Below are 21,341 nucleotides of genomic sequence, written 5' to 3'. Positions count from 1 at the left end.
GGGGGGAGGGGAGGGAGTTTGGGTGTTTTTTGGTTTTCTAGCACTTAGGTTTTTTTTCAGGGTCTAAATATTGGAACCGTTTCAGCCCGATACATACCAGAAAATTACGGGTAGTTTACATAGATCCAAACCACCGACCTAGACACAAAAAAAACAAATTGTACCTAACCCATAGATCCAAATGTTCAAGCATACTCTCTCTCAGTATATTTTGTGTGCATTTTTATAAAAGTTAACATTTGTTTTTGTAAATATTTTGATATATGTTTGACAGTTTCAAATCACCTTAAATTAAATGCTACCTTATTAGGTTCAAAAGTTTAGATTTTGTTGACATGTAACTGGCATATATTAATAATAATAACATACAAATAAACATGGGTGACATGTCATCGTGAATATTGAAAGTGAAGCTTTATCAAGGATTAAAATGTTCATATCAAAATCAATATATTGTTGTCAATTTTTTAAACAAAAAAAAAATTCTATCAAGGTAACAAATTATTCGCTGTATTCAATGTATCACATATCAATATGGCAATTAACAATAATGTTATACAGTTGGAGAAAATAAAGGTAGGACCATAAAATATTAATGAAAAATTGCAAGTAACTTTTTTTAAGTAGATTTTTTGGAAATGATTTCTTTTTAATAGTATAACTAGATTTTGACCCGCGCTTCAAAAACGCGGGTTTTTTCCGATTAAGAATATTGTTTGATATGAATTATTATTTTGGTTTTGATGTTTTGAAGTATATTATTAAGTTATAAAGTGTTATTATATCAAAAAAGTAAAAGAATTTTAGTTTAAAATTATATAATTTATCAAATAGTTTATTTTAGATTTTATATGTGTATTCTTATGTTACAACGTCATCGTTGCATTTTGTGTGTATTTTGTAAGAGTTATATTTGTTGAGTTGATGAGACAAAAAAATTACTTGGCAGAGTTTGGGCTAATCTAATAGTATTTTTATTGTAGAACTTTTAATAGTTTTAGCAGTGTTTTCATACCCGAACCAAACCTATAGTCTCAGAAGTAAATCAGGTGATTCATATAAATCTAGTCTGAATTTTGTTAAAACCTTATATATAAAAATCTGATAAAAATCGGTAAAAACGTAAAAACTATCATTAATCCGCTATCCAATATTGGTTGACCCGATAAAATCCCATATAAATTGGATGATATTTTTTCAAAACTCAATTCAAACTTTTGAATCAAGCTATGAAACACGGGTTAATACTTTTTCAAAAGAGAAAAATCTTGTTTAACTTAGGTATTCCAAACTTAGTGAAGAGTTTATACCAATCTCAATGTGTTTAGTATATAATATATGATTGAATAACCCGTTGAAACTTAAATAATATAAATATTAATTCTGGCCCTAATTATATTTGTAAATTTATTTTGTTATTTAAACTGAATTACAGAAGTGGTATATGTTAATATCGTTTTTTATGAACTGAAAATAATATAATATACTACTAAGTTTGATCGGTTCTATAGTAAAACATGATTTTGTGATAATTATTTATCATACTTCATTAACTCATTTTTTAAAAATACATGTATTACTTACCAGACTATTTTAATTCAAATGGTATGTATTATTTAATGGTGATATGCATCATACCATTCGTTTTATATAGATATGAATTTAAAAATTAAATAAACATTATATAATATATATATAGTCACATACATAATAGATTAGTCTATGAACCCACGAGTTTATATATTATTGCATAAAAAAATGTTGGTTAGTAAATCGTATATGGGATATCAATAACTAAATGGAAAAATTTATAATCAAGGGGTGAGATTTATAGAAGGTAATATAGTAGTTACCATAAATATAGGAGTGACACACTTATAATATCTAAAGAAAATCAGAGAAATTTATGAAAATATATTGTTAGGAGAAATTTAAGTACGACCATGAAATTATTAACTCTTAGGAAATAGTCCAAACAACATTGTATAAGTAGATTTTTTCAGAGTGATTCTCTTTTAATAGAATAGATATTGTTTGTCCAAATCAAAGTAGTACCAAAATATTATTTGTTAATGAAAGAGTCCAAACAACTTTTTTTAAGTAGATTTATTAAAACTCCTTTCTTTTTAATAGTATTGATCGAACATGTATTAAAGATAAAATATAATGGGTTAAGAATTAGCTGCGATCATTTGTATGGAATTAGCTGCGAGTGTCTGGGTTTTGTCTTTATTACTTGTCAATTTTAATCATTTGTGTGGAATTAGCTGCGAGTGTCTGCTTTGATTATGTCTGGAGAAACATTTTCATTTCATTTTGCTTCCGATCTTTATATTTCAGTGGAATTTACAGTCAACTTAAAAAAAAAAAAAGAAAAAGAAAGAAAAAAAATGGGTTAAGAATATACTAACACTACATATCTTAATTAGCTCTACTATTCTTAGGTGAGACATCGAAGAGTGTTAATTTGTACTTGCTTAAAAACATAAATTATGGATAATATATCTAGGAAACCATAACAATTTACATTAGGTAATAAACTAAAATACTTGTATTTACAATATTACCTCAATCTCATTCAATCTCGTCCTACCAGCACCAGCGATGTCATCTTCATGTTCATTATTTAATGGCAACATAAGCTGTCTTCATTTTTCCTCATGACTATAAATTTATAATAAACAAAAAATTCAATAGCAATATAACAACTGAAAGAAAAATGGTAAACAATTCCTTTCCTTGCATGGTCTGATTTCTTGAACTCTATTTGTGTAACCTTATTGTTCCTTCGTCTTCATGTGATTTATCCATAAAAACTTTAAGATGGATCATACAAAAAGAATAAGATAGTATTAATTTGAGAAGAAGAGAAAAGTTAATTTGAATTAAAAATTGTCGGTTGTTCCAAAAAAAGAATTAAAAATTGTCAAAAAGCTATGTTAATATTTGTTGCTGCACTCAAAACCCAGAAAAACGACGAAGAGATGGAACCATTAAGAATAAGAGAAAGAGAGAGTAACTATATACAATAAAATAATTTGAAATCGTGCCATGAAATTAGGAATCTGAGAAATTCAAGAGATTTACTTACAGTTTCAGGAAATTATAGACCATGGAGTTCTTTTTGGTTACAGAAAGTTTTTTTATAATTTTGTTATGAATAATTGTATGGATGTCTATTATAGGTCCAAAAACCCATGTTTTAGAAGGTTCTAAACCCTAAATTGGTGTACATATATATGTATCGTTGTCTACATAATAAGAATAAAAATAATCAAGTTCTTATTTCTTTCGATTCACAACACGTTATCAGCGCACTCTAACCCTAGGTACCTTAAAAAAACCTTCGTCCCCTAGTAAAATCTAAAATCCATAATCGACATGTGGATGAAAAAAAAAAAACAAAGAGTCGAGAGTCGTACGTTGATCTGTAAGTCACCTTGGTCATCATGGAACACTAGATCTACACCAACACATATCTGTTCATTTATTGGCTCATCCCGTTGTTGTTTCTCGTGACTCGTCCCCTATCATCAAGCCATGCAATTGAGAGATAAGCGTTCTCATTTTAAAGCTTTATAATTGAATTGCTACTGATTTATTATTTTATAAAATCGCTAGCTGTGCTATCAATTATGAAAACATGTCTTCCGAACGGTAGATGAGAATCTGATATCTTCTGTCTTCTTTGTCAATTAAAATAACTCTTTCAAGCTTAATATTTATTGTGTTACGCTTTAATTATAACACGTCGATGTGTATTGCTGGAATTTTATAATTATGAAAACAAAGCATAGCCATGAATCTAGTAATTAATATATTTTATGATTTGTGGATTTATTGATGTGTTGTCATGTTCAGTGAATTTATTAATCGTTATAATGCACTCATAGATTAATTGCATGAATAAGTTGTTTGTTAATTTACTTTGGTTTACATGGTCACAGTTTACGGCTGTGTTTAAAAAATATGTAGATTAATTGAATTTGAGATAACTAAAACTGTTAACGTGGTCTATGAAAATGCTTTTAAGTGTTTTTACAATATGAAAATTAAGACTTAATGTGGACGTATAGCTTTGTCTGACATGCAAGCTTTGAATTGTTTTGCTTTGAACTCCTTTGTAATAAGGTCAATTGTCTGTATGGTTAACACTTGGAAATTTAATTATATGGACTTGAAAGTTTTGATGTCTAACGTATAAGGTGCCATGTTTCATGAGCAAAACTGTGAATATCTCAGGTTTATACATATTGTTTTGCACGGGATAATAAGAGAGCTGAAAAAGGTGTTTTAAAGACTCTCGTCAGATCATATCTCCAGTTTCCGTTTCACTTCTGTTTAACGAGATAAGTATTTTTTTAATGCTTAACATCAATTTATAGTCAACTAAAGTCTGATAAGATAAATGAATTTTAGCATCTCATCTGATTTTTATTTGAAGGCTTAATTGAAAACTAGTTGGCATAGAGATGATTATTGGCACAATAGTAGAAATCTAGTGAAAAAAAAAATTACCATAGAAGTATTATTTATTTATTTATTATAACAAAAAAATTATGATAATGCGTATCTCTATATGAGATAGTTTTATGATCAAATTTCATTGCCATTATATATATAAGAATTTTAAGCTTAAATCACTTCTACATGATTATATATATTCTCTTGAAAAAAATATGATATTATATTTTGAAAAAGAAAAGACCACATTATTTTCCGAAGAAGTGGCTACAAAAGTGGTTGTAGACATTAATGTGGATATGGATATGGTCAAAGTGTGTGTACAATGTCTAGTAGTATGAAGATTATTGGAAGCTTTAGAAGAGCAGATACACGTATGCCTATGGAAACGAAACTTATACTTTCCCAAGTCTCAAAGATCAAAAGAATCTAAGATACAACACATGACTTTAAGTTGGATATGTTGTTGATTTTTAGTTGAGATTCAATTCGAGATTGACGATAAATGTAGTGTTATCATCTCGAGGGGGAGAATTAGAGAATCTCACATCCCTAGTAAGTGGAACAATTAGAAGTAAGTTCACACTGGAAATAGACTTGAGGAGTCATTTATAAAATAACCAAGGGATTTAGAATCTAATAATGTTGAGACAATAAGTAAAGGGAAATGTTGAATACCTTGAATCAGAAGTATCACCAAGGCACTATTGTATTGTACTACATAATGATTAGAAAATGGAGATAAATGTAATAGTAAACCAAAAGTTTATCGAAAGTGTAATGTTTGGCAAACCGGTTATGCCATCCCGGTTTAGTAATGATGCGAAAGATAATCATATAGACACTCATTGAAGATCCAGAAGATTCTTACGAATGATCTGCTATATGCTGCTTGCTTAGAAGGCAAATCAAAAACCACAACCACTACTCAGAAGTTTGATCCTCAGGAAGCCAGTAGAACCGGGTTGAGAGGACAGATGGAAGATGCGATAGGGTCAAGGGCCTTTCTCATACCAGTTCAATGATTCATCCAAGTATAACAACAAAGTGGAGTAATAACGAGAGCTCTAGGCACGATGTAGTAGAGCTTAGGGCTACCCGATCCAGTAACGTGTCAATGACCGGAAGATACTTGTCTCCTTCACATAAAGATAAGATGCAGACGTAGTTCCCACAACGGTAACAAAAAAGAAAAATAACTGGGAACTTTAGTTTAACATATTTAACTCTAGTTTTGACCCTTTAGATAATGGATATTAAGATGATTTTTTTTACTCATGCTGCTTCAGACCTACGTGCGCAAAAAAGAACAGAATCCACTATTCAGGTCCACTGATGCCTCCATGTGGAAACATGGAGGACGTTCTGAAAGAATATGAGAGGCAAATCCAAGAGGCTGTAAGGAAATCTCGGCTTGAGAAATCTGCAACAAAGAAAAACCACAGAACATGTGCATAACTAGAAGACATGAACAAAAATCCTTGTTAAAGACCAAAACAATAAAAAAACATTACCATGGATGTCGGCTCTGCTATTCCGTTTTACGCTGTAAAAGGGACCTTTCTTCAAGATATTTTAGCAGCCATTTCCACAGCTATGCTTGTGCTAGTGAGATCTGTAATTATGTGGTTATTGTACACGGAAACTCCTTGTGTCTCTCTCTAACTCACATTCCTTTGTGGTTTGGAGAACAACTAAGTGTGTGTAATTTAGATATCGTGTTTAATCGTACATGGTCAATCTGTAGATATAAGTTTTTTAGCATAGGGATTTCATATACAAGCACTAAGTAGGCTTATACATTTGGCCTAAGAGAGACAAACATTTTCTCAATATATAGCTTCTTTTCCTAATACGGTATTATGTTATATGTTTTATTCATCTTATTTGCAATTTTGCTTTACAAATCAAATTTGCCATCTTGTAAATTTGGTGCTTACAGTCTTAATCCTCGTGGGAACCAAAATTCGCACTGTCGATTTCAGTTTAAATTAGGAAAGTTAGGAAAACCCTAATTTTCCAGAGGTCCCGGATATCTGCTAAACCACACGCCAAGCAATCAAAACACGAAATAAAGACGAGAAAAATAAGAAATCGAAAAAGAGCAAAATAGATCTTATTCTGAATCCGCGTTTGAGCGTTACAACAAGGTAAGAGTCTGGGCTACGAGAGCTGTCGGCGAGATTCCTAGTTCTAAAACCCTAAGACTGCAAGACCTAGTTGAGTCGCAGCTTGAATAACAAAAACGGAAAGTTGCCTAAAATTGCTCTAAGCGCTAAGTTTGCTCTGAAATTTTTTTCTTGTGCCTCTCGCCTAGGACTCCTTATATACTTCCTCCAAGGTTGGTTTGAGCTTTCCTCTTCTACCCTTAAGCCGTCATAACTCAAAAATAGAGATATTCCATTTTTCTCGATCTTCAAGATTATCCGCGGAAACTAAACATTTATCTGCAGAAATTTGACATTTTAACTTTTTTTGCGGACTAAGTATAAGCCGCCATAGTATCTATGGGCTTTTCCTTAAAAAATTGTAAGTGGGTTTCTAATCACGTTTTAGACCAATTTGGGCCGTCTTTCGACTCGAAACGTTTATTACGATTTTTATCGATAAAACTAATCTCTCCGCGACTTTTATCGTAAAGTTTAAGTGATAACTCCAATCGATGGGAGTGAGAAATGATATGGCTGCAGTACATAGGAGCTATCATTAAGAAACATACGAGAATGCATGGATTTGGGTCGTACCCGTTGATCGACGTTCGAGACAGTTCGGCCGCTACGTAGCGACCTGATCCGCGCTGGATCGGTCACTACGTAGTGACCGAACGAATGGCTTGGTCGGTCGCTACATGGCGACCGACTCGTTCGCGGGTCGGTCGCTACATAGAGTCGGTCGCAACATAGCGACCGACCGAGTGGCTTGGTCGGTCGCTACGTAACAACCGACTCGTTCGTAGGTCGGTCGCTACGTAGCGACTGAACGAGTGGCTTGGTCGGTCGCTACATAGAGACCGACTCGTCGCGGAACAGTTACTATGGAAGTGATACTTGAATTCTTACGAAATCTTAGGCTTCAGAAAACATTTTAGCGGTGGGGATACGATCTCCTGTTTTGCTTTATTTAGTCTTCGTCAGCCTTTTTAGGTTTCGAGTGATTCTATAGAAAGATATTCGGAAGAAGTACAGTGGCGAGTTATGTACCCGATTTGCTGAGATTCTTTTTTCCGCGACTAACGTAGGGTTTTTCCGCAAGATATTCGGAAGAAGTACGTCGGTGAGTTATGTACCCGATTTGTTGTGCGTCCTTTTTCCGCGATTAACCTAGGGTTTTTCTGCGGTTTTGGGGAGGACAAGTTTTACTTTTCCGAAAAGTTTTCGGAAAACATGTTTTGGTAAAAGCCTTACGCATTGAGACTTCTTTAGCTCGGTAATGAGGGGTTTCGATGCAGTCGGATCGTGCGTGATTAGGATCCATAGTCGCGCTTAGGAAACTTAGATCGGTTTCTTAGCAAAGATGTTTTTCGTTTATCTTCCCCACTGCCGGCGCCAAAATGTAGATACTAAAATCTACACTAAGAATTTGATAGTGATCGGGAGTTTAATCAAGGGAGATAAATGATGTAGGCAATGATATCTTTAGAACACAACGATGTAATCAGTTTCCGGTAGGCAAAAATTGACTTTTATTGATGAATAAGATCGAATACAATGAGTAAAACAAGATCGAACGTTACAACGAGATCGATAAGAGAAAAGATCTAAAGATGGATGTAAACAAGGTCAAAGTATGGGTGTAGCTCTCTCTAGGGTTTTCAACGTGTCCTTTCCTTATGCGTCGATCTCTTCTTATAACGGGTTGCTTCCGTGATTCTTGCAACCGTTCCGCGATCTCCGTAACTGTTCCGCGATCTCTAGATCTTTGAAATCTTCGTATGGAGCTCGAGTGTTCGCTATGGGCTTTAACTCTTCGCGGCCCATTTACTTGGTCGTGGCCCATTAACGTATTAACCAAAATTGGGTCCAACAACTTTCTTTCTGTTCAGATGAGTATAGTCAAAGATAGATCCATCCTAGGCCAGCTATGCATGATTCTCTTGACCAATCAGCATCAGTTTTGCACATGACCATCTGTGGTGGAGGAGTGATAGTTCCAGTAAGGAAGGCTGAGATTCTACACAGGGAAAGACACCCTTGTAAAGCCATTTTCCATTCACGAGCCAAAGCTAGAGCGGAGGAAATCGTAGACCCTGCAGAGATGTGGCGATTCTCGAAGACGAGCCGATTCCTCGTGATCCACAGAAACCAACATACCCATGATGGAAAGATCACATATAACCCGATAGGAGGAAGACATATCAATGAAGACATCTCTGATGAAAAGTCAGTTATAAGGCAAAAAGTCCAAATCCTAAGAATCAATCCGAATTTGATCCAAAAAAAGTAATATCAAATCTAAATTGAGTCTGGTTAAATATCTGAACGAGTTCAAAACTTTGGTATTTAGAGAATCTGAACCAACCTCGATTCACACCAAAATATTTTGAATATCAAAATATATCTAAAGATTTATATACTTAGATATATCAGTTATCTTTAGATTTAATATCCAAAAAATATAAGATATTTTGAAATTATTTAAAATACTTGAAAATATATACAAATAGTCAAAAGTAAATATATTAGATAAACACTACTCAAAACACCAAAAACACCAACAATATATATGTTATATTCATCATAATATTCAAGTTAAACCAATTTTTATGTAAAGTTTAGGTATTTGCATACATAGTTCAAATTTATATGTTATATTTTTCTTTTTTAGCTTTTGAGAAATTTAAAATATATACAAAATTTAAAATTTTAAAAATAATTTAAACATGTTATCCGAACACAAACCGAAGACGTAAAGATCCAAACTGAATACGAACCAAAATTTATAAATACGAAACTGAGGTCAGAAATTTTAACCCCAAAAACCCAAAACTGAATAGACCCAAACCAAACCCAGAGAGCTACCTGAACGCTTACTCCTGGTTGTATCAAACGAAAATTGAAAAATTTTACTTAGTCCAACCATAATATATACATCCATATCAGAAAAAACTGAACAAACTGAAACCTGACACATTGAACTTAAAATCTACTATCTAGTTTGAAAATCCATAAAACTAAAAGAACTGCTCAACTCGATCGAGTCAAACCCCGAAATACACCCTTTTAACTTCCTAACTTGTCTTTCTCTTCACTTTTTCTTTCGGTCACAAAAATCAATTCAAGAGATTTAGGGTTTACAAGTCGAAATACATGACTAGTGGACGTACGAGACGAAGTAGAAAGGGGTAGCAAAGAAATTGAAACCAAAAGGGGTTTTCAAACAACTGTTCCGACCATGGCAAAGTGTGGCATACTTGGACAAGAGAGTACTATGACCATGACCGTCTATATTCTTGTAGATGAAACGACTAAAATCTCTCCAGAAACAAGCATGCAACAATATGTATTTATTTCAGGAAGACAAAAGTAGAAGTAGGTATTAATTGGAATAATTACACTTTACGTTATGAAAGAACTAAGAAGAAATGGGAGAGGTTACGCTGTTTGGCATAGAACAACTAGGTGAAACTTAATTTTTGTGATAACACTATTTGTATTGCATGAAGAAGAGGATGAAAAGGAGCCAATGCAACCACTACAAATGTATTTCAATCCTACGGCGTATAACAAGCAAATCAAGACCTATACGAGGTGTTTTATCACAAAAGCGGCGAAAACAATGGGTTTCTTAAGACATCCGCTGAGTAGCAGCGAGTAGAGATGGTTTGGGACGCATGCTCAGTTCAAACACTTCTTCCACATGCTCATGACAAAAACCACACGATTAAGGGAATGCAGATGCTCTTACTTCGAACTGTTTGTATAGAGAAGAAAAAATAGAAGCTTGGTTCGCGGTGAATGGAACTTACGCATTAGCGTTATGGCCCACCTTGCCACACTTGTGACATGTTCCAGAGAACTTCACATCTTCCATTGGTTTTTTTAAAGCTTGTGGTGCCTTTTGGAGGAATTTTTCATTTTCCCTTATTCTTGTACTCAGCAAAGTTTACATCATTTTTATGAAGAACATCATCGGCTTCACAGTTTCTGGATTCAACCCCGCGTCTTGACAATCAAGTGAGATAGTTCTTGAAGTCCAACCAACTAGGAAGGTGCTTCGCAATGAAGGAATTGACCGCGAAAATTTCACAAATCGACATCCCTTCAGCCGCTATCTCATGCGTAATCAGTTGGAAGGCTTCAACTTATTCCATGACGGGTTTTCAATCCACTATTTGAAGTGAAATTTTGCGGTAGCATATTTCTGAAAGCCAGCCTCTTAAGACTTGTATTTCTTTCCCAAAGCAGTCCAAAGCTGCTTGAAATTTTTACCTCACTGTATACAGCATACTGCAGGTCAATCAAGAAGCTTAGAATCCAACTTTGTACACAAAGTTAGAATGGTTCCACGTGTCCACACTAGCAAAAACCATGGGATCCGCGTTTCAGAATGGGAGAATGGGTGGATCTTGTTTTAGATACTTATTCAAATTCAAATTGGTCAAAAAGAATTGCATCTTTTGTTGCCAAGTTTTGAACCCATTCCCACCAAACTTTTTGGGCATCGATTATACGCTTTCAGCGCCATGCTCTGATTGGTTATCATGTGGCAGACCACTTACAAACTGAGTTTGGAGTGTCGACTCACTTGAACCATTTCCGTTAAGACCACCTCCAACGGTTCTAGAATCGATTGGTGCATTATTGTTTTGTCCACCGATTTGGTTTTCATTAGTCATATTGAATTTAAATATGTTTATAAATACAAAATGAATTAGTATACTAAGTAAAAACCAACAAATAGAAGTTCTACTGCAATTTAATTAAATATGAGAATAAATAAATTAATTGCAAATCAAATTAAAAACTGAAACGATACTATTCTTACCTATTCCAGTCAATCGTCTCGCCGTATACCTCGATCTGAAAACCATGCAACAGCGGTTCTGATGTCAGTTTCCGTAACTCAAAACCGCATACCGCTGAATCTATTGGGATTTACAATGCTGAACAAAGCAAAATTCTGCACATTTTTCCGTCGGCGGATATGGATTACGAGAACTTTGAACAGTGCACCGGCAAAGATTTCGGCACCGAAACCCTGCCACAAATGCTTCCAATTTGAACGGGGAGAAACTACCAGTTCTGATTTCCAATTCGTGAGTTCGCCGCCTTTGTTTCGCAACAGATGCCCTAAATCACCCTCTCAAAATCCGCCTTCCCAAGCATTTCGCGTACTCTAAAGCTAGCGGGAAAAGATGTTCCTGGAGTTGTAGGTTTTTGGTTAAAGTGAAAATATGCGAACAGTTTTCTTTTCCACATGCTGGAGAAGGGTAATTCTGAAAATTCATTGAACATTATGTAACATATCATACCCATCGTATTGTTATGGTTAGACGCTCAATTTCTCATGGACTATGTATATAAGCTCAAATTTGTCTAAAAACAATTGAATAGACAAATTCTATTTTCACATTTAACGATTTATAAGAATAAACAATTGCAAACTGAATTTACACAAACAAGTAGCATGACAACAGATTCGGCTATCCATTATATTTTAAAGGAGAAACATTCACACACACATTGTCACGTGTCAGCTTCACAATCATTTTAATTTTAAAATGCTTATGTGTCAGCTTCATAGTCATTTAACAATTAATGTGTTCACACACTAATTTTCTTAACTCTATCGTAGACTATTTAATGTGTTCACACACTAATTGTTTTTAATCAGCTCATTTTTAGTTTTCGTATTTTTAACCTCTGTACTAGTGTATTTAAGTTCTTTTCGGGCAAGAACTGAATAATATCGTTGTTGAAAGAAATAAAATATAAAATCATTAAGATTCACATCAACTAAAATGCCAGAATAAGAATGTTATTAGAAATTAAAAGTTTTGGTATCTTGCCGAACTTGGCCATGGTTAAGGTTTATGCATACGAAAGCAACAAATAATTGTGATTGTTTATGAATTAAGTAAACTGAGGTGAAAAATGCAACATACAAAGTTGGATCTTTACTTTAGCCAAGTATTGTTTTTCTTTACGGAGTTTCTTATCAAACCAAGAATTAGAAACATAATCAGATTGTTAGAAAAAATCAGAAATCAGAAAAGATATAATATAAAAGAAAATTCGCAGAATCGATTGAAAAACATAATTCATGTACCGAGTGAAGAGGTCACATTATTTTTGATGCAACTCTAACCTATTTCACTCGATTTTATCGTATTTTTTATTATATTTACCAAGAATGTTCTATAAGAAAGTACACATTATTGCTTATAGACTATGTCAATTTTGTAACATGCCCAATGACACGACACCCAACCATTTTTATTGACATTCTTAAAGTATTGTACAATAATTATGTGTGTACAATAAGACCAACAAATTAGTTTTACATTTATTTATTTATTTTTATTTATATTATTAGAAGAAAGTAAGTCTAGGTAAAATATTTGGATCCGAAGAACCGAACCGAACTTGATTTGAAAGTAATACTAAACACAAACTAAAACTGATTAAGTACTCAAATGGATCTAAAAGTTTAATATCCGGATAACAAGACTCGAATCCGATCCAAACTGAAATATTTTGGATACCGAAAATATCTAGAACACAATTATATACTTAAATATATTAGTTATTTTAAATTTTATATCTATTAGATATTCATTAATATGAAAATATCTAAAATAACAAAATACATTCAAAATACTAAAAATATATTATTTTTCTCCATCTAAATATTTAAATTGAACTATTTTTAATGTAAATTTAAGTATTTAGTCTTACATTATTCAAATTTTTATCTTTTATATTATTTTTATTTTTGAATTTTTATTTTTGATGAAATGTTAAAATTATTTATCAGCCTGTAAAAGAATCATATGTTCAAATAATCAGGTTCGTGTATTAAATCTGGAACCAGAATTAGTGCGAGAGAAAATAAATCTAAGAATCAGTGTGCACTAAACCATCTACACATCAGATCATAGAGCTTAGGCTTCAAGGTGTACTTAAGATATGTGATTTTGTTCCTCACTGTTTTATCACTCACCTCTTGCACTCGTCGAATACCCAGTCCACCTTCTACAACCGGACAACAAACATCCTCCCACGTTACCTTGGACTTCGAAGTGTCATTCGGGTTTCCACTCCATATGAACGCGGACCACATACTCTCGATTTCATCGATGCACGCTTGGGGAAGGCAAAACGCAGCACACCAGAAATTTTTCATGCTGGCTATGACTGACTTGATGAGTAACAAGCGCCCTGCATAGGAGAGAGCTTTACTCGACCAGGAGAGAAAACGGTTTCTGATCTTTGAAATCAAAGGCTCAGAGTCAGTCCTGGTTATTATCTTAGAAGTAAGGGGCAGACCAAAATATTTAATGGGAAGAGCTGAGACAGAGAGGCCGGCAGTGGCTGCTTCATTCTCAAGAAGATCTTTCCCATGACCCGCAGCAAAAACTGTAGACTTGGACACATTTATTCTCAGGCCCGACATGTTCCCAAAATCTTCAAACACAAGCAACGTATTCCACAGGGACTCTGGAGTGCCCTTGGTGAATATAACAATGTCATCGGGGAAACTCAAATGAGATAGATTTACCTCCTTACAATGGGGATGCTATCCAAGTAGGCCAGTTGTAGCTGCTTTGTTTAGCAGTTTATATAGAACATTACTGATGATAACATAGAGGTAAGGAGATAGGGAATAACCCTGTCGGATGCCTTTAGTACTCGTGAAAAAACCCTCGAGCTCTCTATTAACAGAAACCAAAAAGGCAGCTGTGTCAACACACCGCATGATCCATGTAACAAAGAGGTCCGGATATTTCATCGCCCGCAGGGTAACTTCAGTAAAAGACCAACTGACAATGTCGAAGGCTTTAGATATGTCCAGTTTTATAGCTGCACGAGAGGATACATGGGGTTTATGGTAATCTTTCACGAGCTCTATAGCTAATAGAACATTTTCCAACAGCAGTCGACCCTCCACAAACGCACACTAATTCAACTCGATGGCTTCTGGAAGAGTGGATTTTAATCTACTAGCTAGTATCTTTGAGATGACCTTCTAGATCACATTAGAGCATGCAATAGGCCGGAAGTCAGTCATGGCCTCCGCATCGGTAGTTTTCGGGACCAGAGAGAGCAGAGTAGCATTGATACTCCGAGGCATGAACACATATATAAAGAAAGACTTAACGGCCGGAACAAAATCCTTACCAACCACTGACCTAGCCGCCTTATAAAAACTCCATAGGAAAACCATCAGGACCTGACGCTTTATTACAAGGCATAGAGAATAAAACTTCTTTAATCTCATCATCCTGAATGGGCTGCATAAGCTTTCTTGTGTCCTCACTAGAACAATGATGGTCGACTAGCTCAGAAATTACCTCATGTGTAGCACAAGGGGCTCTGTTAGGAGATCCATTCAAGAAAGCCTCAAAGTGAGCAGAAGCATCCCGTTTGATGTCTTGAAGGAAGGTGAGGATCGTACCATCAGGCGTAACAATCTTCCTAATAGTATTCCTCACATTCCTACTTTGAGTGACCCGATGAAAAAATCTCGAATTCCTGTCACCAAATCCCAACCACTGAACTCTAGATTTCTGATAGTAGAATTGCTCCTCCAATCCAGATATATGATGCCAATGCTCCCATGCGCCTGAGGCGGCTTCAAATGTGGAGGCTTGCGGATTCTGCATTGCCTCTGTTTGCTTCTTACACAGGTCCTCATAAGTTGTTTTAACCCGACCTGGTAAGTCACCAAACATATCACGGTTCAGACTTCTCATTTCCACTTTCAAAGCCTTCATCTTCTCGTGGAACATTTTGAGTGCGGATCACGATTGGAACAACGGCGTAGTCTCATTCCACACCCTTGAAACAACTTCCAGAAACAGAGGTTGCGAGGCAACATGAGTAAAAAACTTGAAAGGCTTCATATTTCCTTGAGTGACTTCACGAAGTTGTGTGTTCATCCCCATGTGATCCAACACACCTCATGATTCAAACTTTGTATACGAGTGTGGAAACGCATTTATCCAGCATGTATTCACCATAACACGATCAAGTTTTTTGCTTATCGGATTGTCATCTTGGCATTTCGTCCAGGTGAAAGCAGGGCCGGCACTAGCCAAATCCATCATATCGCAATTCTGGACTATATTCTGAAAATCCTGGATCGCACTGTGATCAGATCGCGGTGCCATAGCACGTGAATGCTCCTGCACAGACATAGCCACATTGAAATCTCCTTGTATGATCCAAGGAGTATTGTTTCCCGCCACAGAACCATTAATCAGCTCCATTTCACTCCAGAGTTGCCATCTTTCTGTAGCACAATTTGATGCATAAACGAAAGAGGACAGAAAATTATCCCCGGAGCCTTTATACTTCACCCACACTGTGATCATTTGAGCACTGACCAGTACCAGACAAACTTCAACTCCATCAAACCAAACAACCAAAATCCTCCCAATTCTATGGTGAGAGTAGTTGTGCACATAACTCCAACCTGGAAAAGTATCATCAAAAACCCTCTGAAAATTCTCAACTTTCTCTTTAGTCTCCAACAAACATCCAAAAGACAGTTTAGCCACTCCAACCCAATGCTTTACTGTCCGTTGTTTGCGTGGCATATTGAACCCACACATATTCCAAGCGAATATTGACGACATTAGTGCTTCCGAGAGGAAGCTTTCTTCGCCTGATGAGACCCTTTCTGCTGTTGTGAAACTGCCTGGACCAGAGACCTAGAGTTAACAATGGTCCTCTTTGAGCCTCTCCCTCTGCTACAATGAGTGGTACCCTGTCTCTGAGGAGATCCAATGCCCACGCTGTCTGCAGATTCATTTGGAAATGGGACCCCAGAAAAAATTTTCTGATCAGATTGTCCATTGGGTTCAGAGTTGCTCTTTTCTCCTAATTCAACCTCCTCTGTTACCCCATCAACTTCGTCATCCTCTAGTCTAAGGCGTTAAGCTCCATCTAAGGCAACGATTGTAATGTACCACAATCAAATATTTCATTAGTGCAATAAGGCAATATGATATATTGAAGGATTAAGACTGTAAGCACCAAATTTACAAGATGACAAATTTGATTTGTAAAGCAAAATTGCAAATAAGATGAATAAAACATAATACCGTATTAGGAAAAGAAGCTATATATTGAGCCAATGTTTGTCTCTCTTAGGCCAAATGTATTAGCCTACTTAGTGCGCTTGTATATGAAATCCCTAAGCTAAAAAACTTCTATCTACAGATTGACTTGTACGATTAAACACGATATCTAAATTACACACCCTTAGTTGGTTCTCCAAACCACAAAGGAATGTGAGTGAGAGAGAAACACAAGGAGTTTCCGTGTACAATAACCACATAATTACAGATCTCACTAGCACAAGCATAGCTGTGGCAATGGCTGCTAAAATATCTTGAAGAAAGATCTCTCTTTTACAGCGTAAAACGGAATAGCAGAGCCGATATCCATGGTGATGTTTTTTTTTATTGTTTTGGTCTTTAACAAGGATTTTTGTTCATGTCTTCTAGTTATGCACATGCTATGTGGTTTTTGTTTGTTGCAGATTTCTCAAGCCGAGAATTCCTTACAGCCTCTTGGATTTGCCTCTCATGCTCTTTCAGAACGTCCTCCATGTTTCCACCTGGAGGCATCAGTGGACCTGAATAGTGGATTCTGTTCTTTTTGCGCACGTATGTCTGGAGCAGCATGAGTAAAAAAAAAATCATCTGAATATCCATTATCTAAAGGGTCAAAACTAGAGTTAAATATGTTAAACTAAAGTTCCCAGTTATTTTTCTTTTTTTGTTACCGTTGTGGGAACTACGTCTGCATCATCTTTATGTGAAGGAGACAAGTATCTTCCGGTCATCGACACGTTACTGGATCGGGTAGCCTTAAGCTCTACTACATCGTGCCTAGAGCTCTCGTTATTACTCCACGTTTATGTTATACTTGGATGAATCATTGAACTGGTATGAGAAAGGCCCTTATCTCTATCGCATCTTCCCATCTCTCCTCTCAACCCGGTTCTACTGGCTTCCTGAGGATCAAACTTCTGAGTGGTGGTTGTGGTTTTTGATTGTCCTGAAGCAATGAACTCCGGCGTCGTGACTGTACTCTTGAAGTCTCTCGAAACCCTTCTCACCGATTCACCTCCACGTCCCTTCACAGTGTCAGTCCGTTTCCTGAATTTATTTAAGAACATATGATTAGGAAGTCACATGGATCATTTTAGTGGTTGTGTATGGATAGTAGGGAAATACCTTCTTGCTTCTTCATCCCTGACCTTTGCATCAAGCTCTTTGCTCAGAGGATACTTGGGCAAACTTGATACATCAAAAGGGAGTGGTTCCGTTGTGAAGAACTAAAGAAAAGAAAATTAAAAAGGGATTAATTTTGAATTCAAGAGGCAAATAAAGAACTGATAGATGATGAAACAAAAGGGTATACCTTGCTGTTTAGTGTTGATGAAGTTGAGCCTCGCTTCTCAGGTTCTAAGGATAGAAGCTTGTCAACAAGGGCTAGAGCAGAAGATGGCAAACTCTTGAACGTCTCTAGGAGGACACACTTATAAGGTTGTTGTGGTTTGAAAGTTGTAGCAAGTGGTAGCTTTGTCTTTCGCCAGTACACAACTTGAAGATCTTATGCATTTGCTCCACCTAAAAGGCATTGCTTGAATTAATGTTCAGACTCAAGGAACTGATGATGAATCTACAAATATTATACCTCCGTTCTTCCCGGCATGATTGGTTTCCCTAAGAACAGTTCTGTTAGAATGCAACTAACACTCCACAGATCTATGGCGGCTCCATACTCTGTAGCTCCAAGTAGGAGCTCAGGGGCCCTGTACCACAAGGTTACTACACGGCTTATCAAGGGTTGATCTTGATCTGGATGATGGAGAATGGCCAGACCAAAATCTCCAATCTTGAGGACTCCATCATTATTCACCAAGAGATTTGAACCCTTAATGTCCCGGTGGAGGATTCCACGGCTGTGGCAGTGTTCAAGCCCGCTAAGCAGCTGTTTCATGTAACATTTGATCTGCAACAAGATTTGTTTCCTTCCTTGTCTGTTAACTATTTTCGATATAATCAAGACTTGAACTGTAGTAGTAGTACCTGGGATTCTGTGAATTGGACACCGGGTCTAAGAGCTGTTGGAACTCGTTTTTGACAAAGTGGTGTAGACCATTTTTCCGATGGGTTTTTCGATGGAGACATCTGCCGGAAGGACCAGAATGTGAGCACGATGTAATCGTCACCATGAACACTATGAGTTAGTGTATTTGATTGTCAAAATCGGAGTTATATTGAATGAGAAATAGAGGTCTAAAGTGAGTGACATACAAATCTTGAAAAGTTTTAAATTTGGCTAAGTATAAACACTTAGCAAATGGATCACTTTGGATATTTATGTTTGAATTTAGATTTAATATATTAATTGGATATTAATATCAATTAATTTATTTGAAATCTTATTCAAAAAAATAAACTCAATAAAAGCATATTGATGGGTTTGTGATTTGGTCAAACCACTTTATGGCTAACAAAACTAACGTACAAGAATCTTGAGTTATGGAAATCAAATCTATCATTATGATTAAAGACGTTAGTGCTCTATATTAAGTGCGTAACGTGTTTCTTCTTTTGTAAAAGGAATTGAAACATTTGTTATAAACTCATTTTCTTTCGATACATAGAAAAATAAAATCCCTCACATTATTTTTTCTCTCTTCTTTCTCTTTGAATCTTTTTCTTAAGTCCGAGAGTATACACAAAACTAATTTCGCCAGGCTTCTGATAGAGGGACGCAAATCAGAAGATTTTTTGCAGTTGTATCTTGGGACTCATTATCTTATCGAACCGTCGCACTACGAAACGTATTTTGAGTTAAGAAAAGAGATAATATCCCGCCTCTGCAGTTGAATCTATCATTTTCTTAATCTTTGGTATAATCTTATCAATTTTATTCTTTACAATATTCAGTTCTCCGTAATTTATATAATACGGTTCTATCAAGAGCGAGACCCGAAAGATCGTGCTCCATGTACTCAAACACAAGGTACAAGCTACTAGAGAGCTTTGAGGTCACAAGACACTCGAGCTTCATAACATTTGGATGGTCGAGTTTACGCAAAATGTTGATTTCCCTGGCCATGAATCTCATGCTCTCAGGATCCATATTGACGAATCTAACCTTCTTCATGGCTACCATTTTGCCGGTCTCAAGATCACGAGCTCTGTACACGGTACTATAAGTTCCTTGTCCAATCTGAAAAAGACAGTGTTCACATTGGTATCAAACAAGCAAATCAAGAAACTGTAATATGGAAACAGAGAAGAAGAAAAAAAGAAATTAACTTTTTCCAGCTTCTCAAAGGACTCTGCATGCCGAGGAATCTAGCCCTTGATGGTTTCACCTGCAACAGAGGTTAACCAAGAAGGCCATCCAGCTGCAATGAGCTCAGACTCGGCTCTGTGTGGAACACTTGAGATAACATTACTCGGCTGCTGAAGCAATTGAAATCCTCCTCCTGTCCCAACACTTGCAGTTGAACATCTCCGGTGAGACCTTGTGGGTCTCTCTACAATTACTGTTTTACCATCGCTATCGTCTATAGGAACAATCAATCCGCCGGCTCTCCCGGAGGGTTTATGCGCTAAACCCTCGGCATTGCGTCCACCAGAGCTTCCTGATTTTTGTGAAAAGTCATCTTTGGTTGAGGTAGTAGGTGCAATCAGTTGAACTGACGACGTTTTGTTCCAATTTTCTTGAGGTTTGTAACATCCCGGGCCCGGCCCAAAAGGAAACTCAAGTGCAGGAGGCCCAAGGAGAAGAAACCCTAGACATAACCCCTCCCATTGCTTATAAAAGGAGAAGTTTCCCTAGGGTTCAGCCACAAGAGAGACAGCAAGCGAAGCCCTGCCTGAGCAGAACCCCGCCGCCGCCTCCGCCTCAAGCCGCCGCCGCTCCATCTCCGGCGAAGCCAGCCGCCAGCCGCCCGCGAAGCCCTAGCCGCCGCAACCGAGCTCCTAGCCGCCGCCTCCTTGATTCAGTTTCGTGCAAGCAACTGAGATCTGAACCCTAAAGGTAAAACTAAGATCTCTAGCTCTAAGTCATTGGAAAATGACAGATTCTAAACCCATCTCTCTCTTGTGTGAATCCGATTCTCAAATCAGATCTCGAGAAGTGACTGTTCCCCAAACCTAGATCCAGATCTACTTCTGCAAAAAGCTAAGGTGAGGACTTGGCTGTGAACTTGCCTCATGTTGAGTAACCAATGGGACTTAGTCCTTTGTTAATCAGTTCTAGATATTGTGTGTATGTGTGATGTGATATGTGATTGATCTTGTCTAGACGATAGTACGTGTTGAAGTGATAAGAACGTAGGCATGTTAGGGTGGTCAAGAATATGATGATAAGGTGTTGAGACGTGTTGTGAATGATAAGTGAAAGATGTAAGAATAAGTACGAATAAGGGATCATATAGAGAGTCTAAGGAAAGTATGTGGGGTAGTAGTCCACGCTAGGTATCCATAGGAGATGTGGCCAATCCACAAGAATATGGGGTAGAAGCCTTGTTGGGGCTACTCACTGATGAAAAGGACGAAAAGATGAAAAGGATGTGCATTGTAGGGTCTTTAGTTCATGTCGGGTAGTATGGGTTTCTGTGTAATAGATCTTATTAGCTCATGACTTGTGATTGTTTGCTCTTCCTGAGTTGAGCTC

At 36.4% G+C, this 21,341-nt stretch overlaps 1 pseudogene; it reads right to left on the bottom strand.

Moving 5' to 3' along the window:
• Window positions 1–17,137: 17,137 nt before the first annotated feature.
• The window catches only part of LOC106322949, a 10,730-nt pseudogene continuing 6,526 nt past the window's right edge, over window positions 17,138–21,341 (bottom strand).

The sequence above is a fragment of the Brassica oleracea genome, chromosome C2 (assembly GCF_000695525.1).
Source record: "Brassica oleracea var. oleracea cultivar TO1000 chromosome C2, BOL, whole genome shotgun sequence".
Lineage (NCBI taxonomy): Eukaryota > Viridiplantae > Streptophyta > Magnoliopsida > Brassicales > Brassicaceae > Brassica > Brassica oleracea.
This window is presented reverse-complemented; position numbering and strand designations above follow the sequence as displayed.